Source organism: Nannospalax galili, unplaced genomic scaffold, assembly GCF_000622305.1.
Source record: "Nannospalax galili isolate Female #2095 unplaced genomic scaffold, S.galili_v1.0 scaffold128, whole genome shotgun sequence".
Lineage (NCBI taxonomy): Eukaryota > Metazoa > Chordata > Mammalia > Rodentia > Spalacidae > Nannospalax > Nannospalax galili.
The window spans coordinates 5,533,611-5,540,551 of NW_008360322.1; the positions used below are offsets into that span (position 1 = coordinate 5,533,611).

At 39.9% G+C, this 6,941-nt stretch overlaps 1 pseudogene; it reads right to left on the bottom strand.

The window, feature by feature from the left end:
* Positions 1 to 2,741: 2,741 nt before the first annotated feature.
* Positions 2,742 to 3,619, bottom strand: LOC103727443 (annotated as a pseudogene).
* Between the last annotated feature and the right edge of the window lie 3,322 nt (positions 3,620 to 6,941).

Consider the following 6,941-nt stretch of genomic DNA (forward strand, 5'->3'; position numbering starts at 1 on the left):
CTAGCTAGAGGCCAAACCTTGGTCATTCCTTGCTCCATTGCTTTGCAGCGTCCTAGCAGTGAAGTCCAGTTGTCTGCCTGAAAACTAGCTCTAGATAAACCTATAGTTCATCCTTTAATTGTATTCAGCTTTGTTGAGATTTAATTTACTGTAATAAAAACAAAATATATTTTAATTATACGATTCAGTAACTTCTGACAACTGTACACCCAGATCGTGTAGCTATCACTACAGCTGGGACAGAGCTTGTCTGCCATCCACAAAGATCCCATGTGTCCTCTTGCGGCCAGTCTCCTCCATCCATAGCTATGCACTTGCTGTCATCATGGATTATGTTGCCCATCCTGGAACATCATGCCAATGAGAAGCATCAGCATATGCGCCTTGCCATCTGGCTTCTCTGGTTCAGCTTCTTTTTGAGACTTGTGTACATGGTTGTGTGCCTCCAGAGTCTGCCCTTTTCTATTGCTAAGCAGATCCCACTGCATGCTATGAAACCTTGATCTGATCATCTGTGGATCAGATAACAGCATGAGTTTGATGTTATAAATGAAGCTGCTGTGAAATGCCTCTCTGTGGAGACACGTGTTTTCGTTTTTCCTGTGAAAATGCCTAGGACTAGCTCTAAGGAGTTCTGTTGAGAGTGCTTTTTGGATTATACAAACTGTATAGAAGTTTTGCCTTGCATTTTCATGATATTTAACAACTTCCCATCTATTGAATGGTCATCTGTGTATTTTCTCTTAAGAACTGTCTTTTCAAATACTTTGCTCATTTTAATAATTGTTTTTGGGGCCAATGAAATGGCTCAGTGGGTAAAGGGGCCTGCCACCAAACTTGAGAATCTGAGTTCAATCCCTAAGACACGCATGACCGAAGGAGAGAACCAACTCCTGAAAGTTGTCCTCTGACTGCCACATACATTCTATTCTGTGGCATTTGCACACCTCCCCCACCCCACCCCCAACACAAAGTAAATAAATAAATTAAAATGTAATAAAACTTTTAAAATGTGGGGCCTTGCTTTTATATAGGTACATAAAACCATATGTGTGTATACATGACACATATGAAACTACCTAGGGACAAAATTGACTCATGATAGGGGTCAGGGGGAGAAAGGTAGGTGAGGACTGTGGGAGAATACGCTCCATGTACAGTATACACTTGGATGAAAATATCCTTATGTATCACCATACCATGCACAATTAGTATATACAATGATTTTTTTTTTTTTATTTTAGAAGAGGTACTGTGGTTTTTGGTTTTGGTCTTTTTTTTTTTTTTTTTTTTTTTTGAGACAGGGTCTCCCTGTAGCCCCAGCTGGTCTGGAACTCACTATGTAGACCAGACTGGCTTCAAACCCACAGAGATCTGCCTGCCTCTGCCTCCCAAGTGCTGGGACTAAAGGCATGAGCCACCACACTTGGCAAGGTACTGTATTTTAAAGGTACTATTTAATATTCAGTTATCCAGTGGATAATATATTTCTACTTGTACTTTTGTAAATAAATATACTATATGTTCTAGTTTGCTTTCAATTGCTGTGACAAAACACTGACCAAGACCAACTTGTGGAGGAAAGGGTTTACTTAGCTTACAACTTCTGGGTCACAGTTCATCACTGAGGGAGCCCAAGGTAGGAACTCAGGACAGGAATCTGGAGGCAGGAGCTGAAGCACAGCCATGGAAGAATACTGCTCACTGCCTTGCTCCCCTGGTCCATGCTCAGTCTGATTTCATATACAATATAGAACAACCTGCCCAGGGGTGACACCACCCACAGTGGGTTGGACCCTCCCACATCACTCAGTAATTAAGAAGATGCCCCACAGACATGGCCACAGGCCAGTCCAATGGAAGCAATTCACCAGTTGAGGCTCTCTCTACTCAGATGTGTCAAGTTGACAACAAAAGCTATCCAGCATACCATATTTGAAAAAAAAAATCCCAACAATATTGTTTTAGAGGCAGAGGGACAAATAATAACAGAAGACAATAACACAACTTAAACTTCTATTTAGAAGCCTGGAGAGAGATGGCTCAGCAGTTAAGAACACTTGCTAAGGAAGCATGAGGACCATAGTTCAGATCCCAGTCCCTGTGTAACAAGCTGGGTGTCCAGCAAGTGCTCATGACTCTGGTTTCAAGGAACCTGATGCCCTCTTCTGACCTTTGCACATGCACAGAAGTACATACTCACATGTGTGTGCATGCGTAAACATACATGCGCATACACAAAAATGAAATATCTTGAAAACACTAATTTAAAAACTAAAAAAGAATTATCTTCTTGTTGATCTAAAGAATTCTTTATATTTTTCTGGAAACTGCAGCCTTGTCAGGTATGTTAACTGCAAATAACGTCTGTCATCCCTTCCTTTGGAAAGACACGGTACTTTATAATTTAAACCTATTCATTTTTTTCTTTTATGGCTTATGCATTCTGTATTCTAAGAAAAAAAAACCCGCCTTCTGAAAAACTAAAAATGTTTAAGTTATATAGTTTTAGCCTTTATGTTTAGATATGCAATCCTTTTCAAGATGACTTTTACAAATGGTATGATAATGGGCCAAGATCAATTTCCTCCTAAACAGACACCCCATTTTTACTAAATTGTTTGTTGAAAAGAATATTGTTCCCCCATTGAATTATGTTGGTACCTTTTTTTTTTTTGGTTACTGTTATGTTTATTATTTTGTCTTCCGCATTGTAATGAAACTCTTCCTATTTGGTGCTCTCAGGCAGCAAACAGGCCCTCCTCATCAGTCAGCTGGAAGTGAAAGAGCTGAAAGTTCTCACGTATGGGCGAGAGTGTCACAGACTTGGGGATTACCACCACGCTCCTCTGGATAAGGAACCTAATCGGGACCTGGGCTGATGTTTTCTTGTGCTTTGCAGCAATCACTTTAATCTTTGGAACCTCCAGTAGTGAAGGGTCCTCTGGCTTGGCCCAAGGTCTATCTGGAGAGCCCAGTGGGCTGCAGGCTGTGACAGTGATGCCCTTGGAGTGGCAGTACTGGATCAGTTTGTCCTGGTTGAGATACGGGTGGCACTCGACCTGATTGCTTGCTGATCTATGTTTCAGTCCAGGTTTGTGAGACACCCAGGGCTTTCACAATCCCTCATCCACCAGTTCATCCATGACCCCCCAGGCATGCAAGAATGTTATTTTACTGATGAGAACACTACCTTTATCATCTTTGGGGAATAACTCCTTCCCCCTGGGCTGAAGTCCTTGTGACTAGTGAATAAGATAGAGGTCCAGATAGTTTAGTTTCAGATCTGTGAGGGTCTTCTGGAAGGCATCCTTCAGCAGTTTTCTCTCAAAGCAGTTGGCCCATAATTTGCTCACAATGAAGAGGTCCTCCTGCTTCACAGTCTTCTCTTTGATCTTCTCTTGAACGGCTTCTCCCACCTCGCTCTCTTTATAATACATACACACACACACACACACACACACACACACACACACACACACACAGAGTCAATGTGGTGATGTCCAGCATCAATGGCTACCTTCACTGCTTTCTTGACTTGGCCTGGGGGAGACCTCCACATGTCCAGGCCCACAACAGGCATCTTGGCTTTGGCATTGAGCTCCACAAAGGTGACCATGGCTGCTGTAGAAGTGGTTCTGAGAGAGCAGATAGATGTCTGTGTCATGTTGGTACCTTTTTACTTGTATTATTTAACTAAATTTAGGGGAAACATGGTACTAGGGATCAAATACAGAGCCTTGTGCATGCCAGGCAAGCACTCTGCCTCTGAGCTATTTCCCAAGTCCCATCTTGACATCTTTGACCACTGGAAATATAGGTCTATTTCTGGGCTCCATTTGGTGGCATATGTATGTTTATCTTTTTACCAAACCCACACTTCTTGGTAGCTGCAGCTGGTAGAAAATCACAAGTATAATTCTTCACAAGTACATAGGGCAGTCTATATAATTTTGATTTTCCTATGATATTTGAAATGATTTTGTCAATTGCCATAAAAAATTCTGGAATTTCTTTTTCTAATTTTCATTACATTTTATTTATTCATTCATTCTGTGTGTGTGTGTGTGTGTGTGTGTGTGTGTATACACTTGTGAGTGTACAAGTATGGAGATCACAGGACAACTTGTGGGAGTCAGTTCTTTCCTTCTACCATGTAGGTCCAAGGGATTAAACTCAGGCTGTCAGGCTTGGTAGCAAGCACCTTTACCCACTGAGACATCTCACTGGCCTGGCATTTCTATTGATACCACATTGAGTCTTTAAACCATTTTGGGAGGAATTCACATACTGAGGCTGGAGAGATGGCTCAGAAGTTAAGAACATGGGCTGCTCTTGCAGAGGACCTGGGTTTGGTTCCCAGCACCCACATGATGGTCAATAACCATCTGCAACTCCAGTTTCATGGGATCCAACACTCTCTTCTGGCCTCTGCAGATCTGCACTAACATGGTACAGTGAAATACAAGCAAAACACTGAACAGATCTACTTTTAAAAAATTTTCCCTTAGGGCTTCATTTCTGTAATGCCACATTTAATGATATTTTTCCACTTCATTTTCTAATTGTCCACTGCTAGCATATGAAAGTACAGCCAACATTTGTATTTTAATCTCCATCACATCACCTTGATACACTCACTTCTCAGTTCTAGTTGTGATTTTTGGGAATTCCTTTAGATTTTCTACACAAGAGATCATGCGGTATGAGAACGTTTGTTTTGGGCTGGGGAGATGGTACAGGCAGTATTAGCACTTGCTGTGCATAATGACCTGAGTTTGAATCCCTAAAAGATGGATCTGATTGAACATGCCTATAACACTGCCTTTGGGGGACAGAAACAGGAGGATCCCAAGGGCTTGCTGGCCAGCTGACGTAGTCAAAATGATGAACTTCCCATTCAGTGAGAGACCCTGTCTCAAGGCAACAAAGAGCAATAGGAAAAAAAAAAAAACAGAACAGTCTGTTCTAACCTCCACATCCAGGTACATGTGTGCACAAACCACTATGCTCATATGCATGTCACACACACACACACAAAACAAACAAACAAAAAAAAACGGGTTTTGCTTACTCTTTCATGATCTCTGTGCATTTTCTTCTGACTTCCTTGTACTTGCTGTGACCTCCAGGAAAACAGTAAGTAGGAATGTCAAGCACAATAACTTTCCCTTATTCCAGTCTTAGAAAGTGAGACTTCCATCCATGAAGTAAAACATTAGCTCTAAGCTTTTGATGCATACATGGATGACATTCAAAAGCTCTTGGGTTGCTAAAAATCTTTGTTATGAATGAGTGTCAAATTTTGGTAAATTCTTTTTCTGCATTTAAGTGGAAACTGTGTTTTTATTTTTTTCTTTATTTTTATCAATGTGATGGATTATGTTGGCTGATTTTTCTAATGCTAAACTTTCCATCCTGAGATCAACCCAACATTGTCACAGTGTACTTATGTACAACTGAGTTATCTGCTTATTTTTTAATTGAAAACGTTCACTATAAAACTGGTTAGTAGTTTTATTTATAGAAAGCTATTTAATTAAACATTTGGCTTCAGTATTGTGTATACCGTTTTTATTCTCTTTGATCTAGCTTTGATCCTTTTTAAAAGAAATTATCCATTTTCGCTGGGCTTCTGGAGTTACTGCCTTCATAGTGTTTACAATCACCCGTTGGAGCTGTCAGTAATGTTCTTCCTTCAGTGATAGTGTTGGTGATGTGTGACTTCTCTCTCCCTGTACTCAGGATGCATGTTTATCAGTTTTACTGGTCTTTTCAAAAACTAGATTTTAGACTAGTGAATTTTTTCTGTTATTCTGTTTTCAGCTTTATTGATTCTTTACTAATCTTTGCTTTCATTTTTCTTTCTTTCTGCAAATTTGGGCTTAATTTGTTTTTCCAAAGCCAGGGAAATAGTTTAAGGGCAAAGCATTTGCTTAGTATTTACAAGGCCCTGTGATTCCCAACATGACAACAAAGCAAACAAACAAACAGCAAACAAACAAAATAAACATTTTACCTTGCTTTTACTTTTGAGAGACAGGGTCTAGCCTGGGACTCACTGTGTAGACAAGGCTGACCTCAAACTCACAGAGATCCAGCTGCCTCTGCCTCCTGAGTGCTGGAATTAACAGTGTGCACTACCACACCTGGCTTGCCTTGCTCCTTAAGGCTTTAGATTTCAAATTCTCTATCTTTCATTTCTAATTAAATCACTTCATTTCTATATAATGCACATATATATATATACTTTTGTTTGTTTATCCAAGATATTTTAATTTTTTGTAGCAATTGTGAATGGGAGCATTTCCCTGTATTCTTTCTCCAACTGCTTTCTATTGGTATATAGGAAAGCTACTGATTTTTGTAGATTGATTTTATAATCTGCCACTATACTGAGTATGTTGATCAGCTCTAGGAGTTTTCTGGTGGAACTTTTGGGATCTCTTAGGTCCAGTATCATATCATCTTCAAAAAGTGATAGTTTGACCTCTTCTTTTCCAATTAGTACTCTTTAATTTCCTTCTCCTGTCTTATTGCTCTAGCAAGAGTTTCAAGCACTATGTTGAAAAGGAGTGGAGATAGTGGACATCCTTGTCTGGTTCCTGATTTGAATGGGAATGGTTCCAGTTTTTCTCCATTTAGAATGATATTGGCTGTGGGTTTGTTGTATACATGTTGAGGTATGTTCCCTCCAGTCCAATTCCCGCTGGGACTTTGAACATAAATCCATGCTGAATTTTGTCAAAAGCCTTTTCTGCATCTATTGAGATGACAATGTGGTTTTTGTCTTTGAGTCCATTTATATGATTAATGATGTTTATTGACTTGCATATATTGAACCATCCCTGCATCTCTGGGATAAAGCCTACTTTATCATCATGGTGATGATAAATGGTGAATGATCTTTTTGATGTGTGTCTGTATGCAGTTTGCAAGTA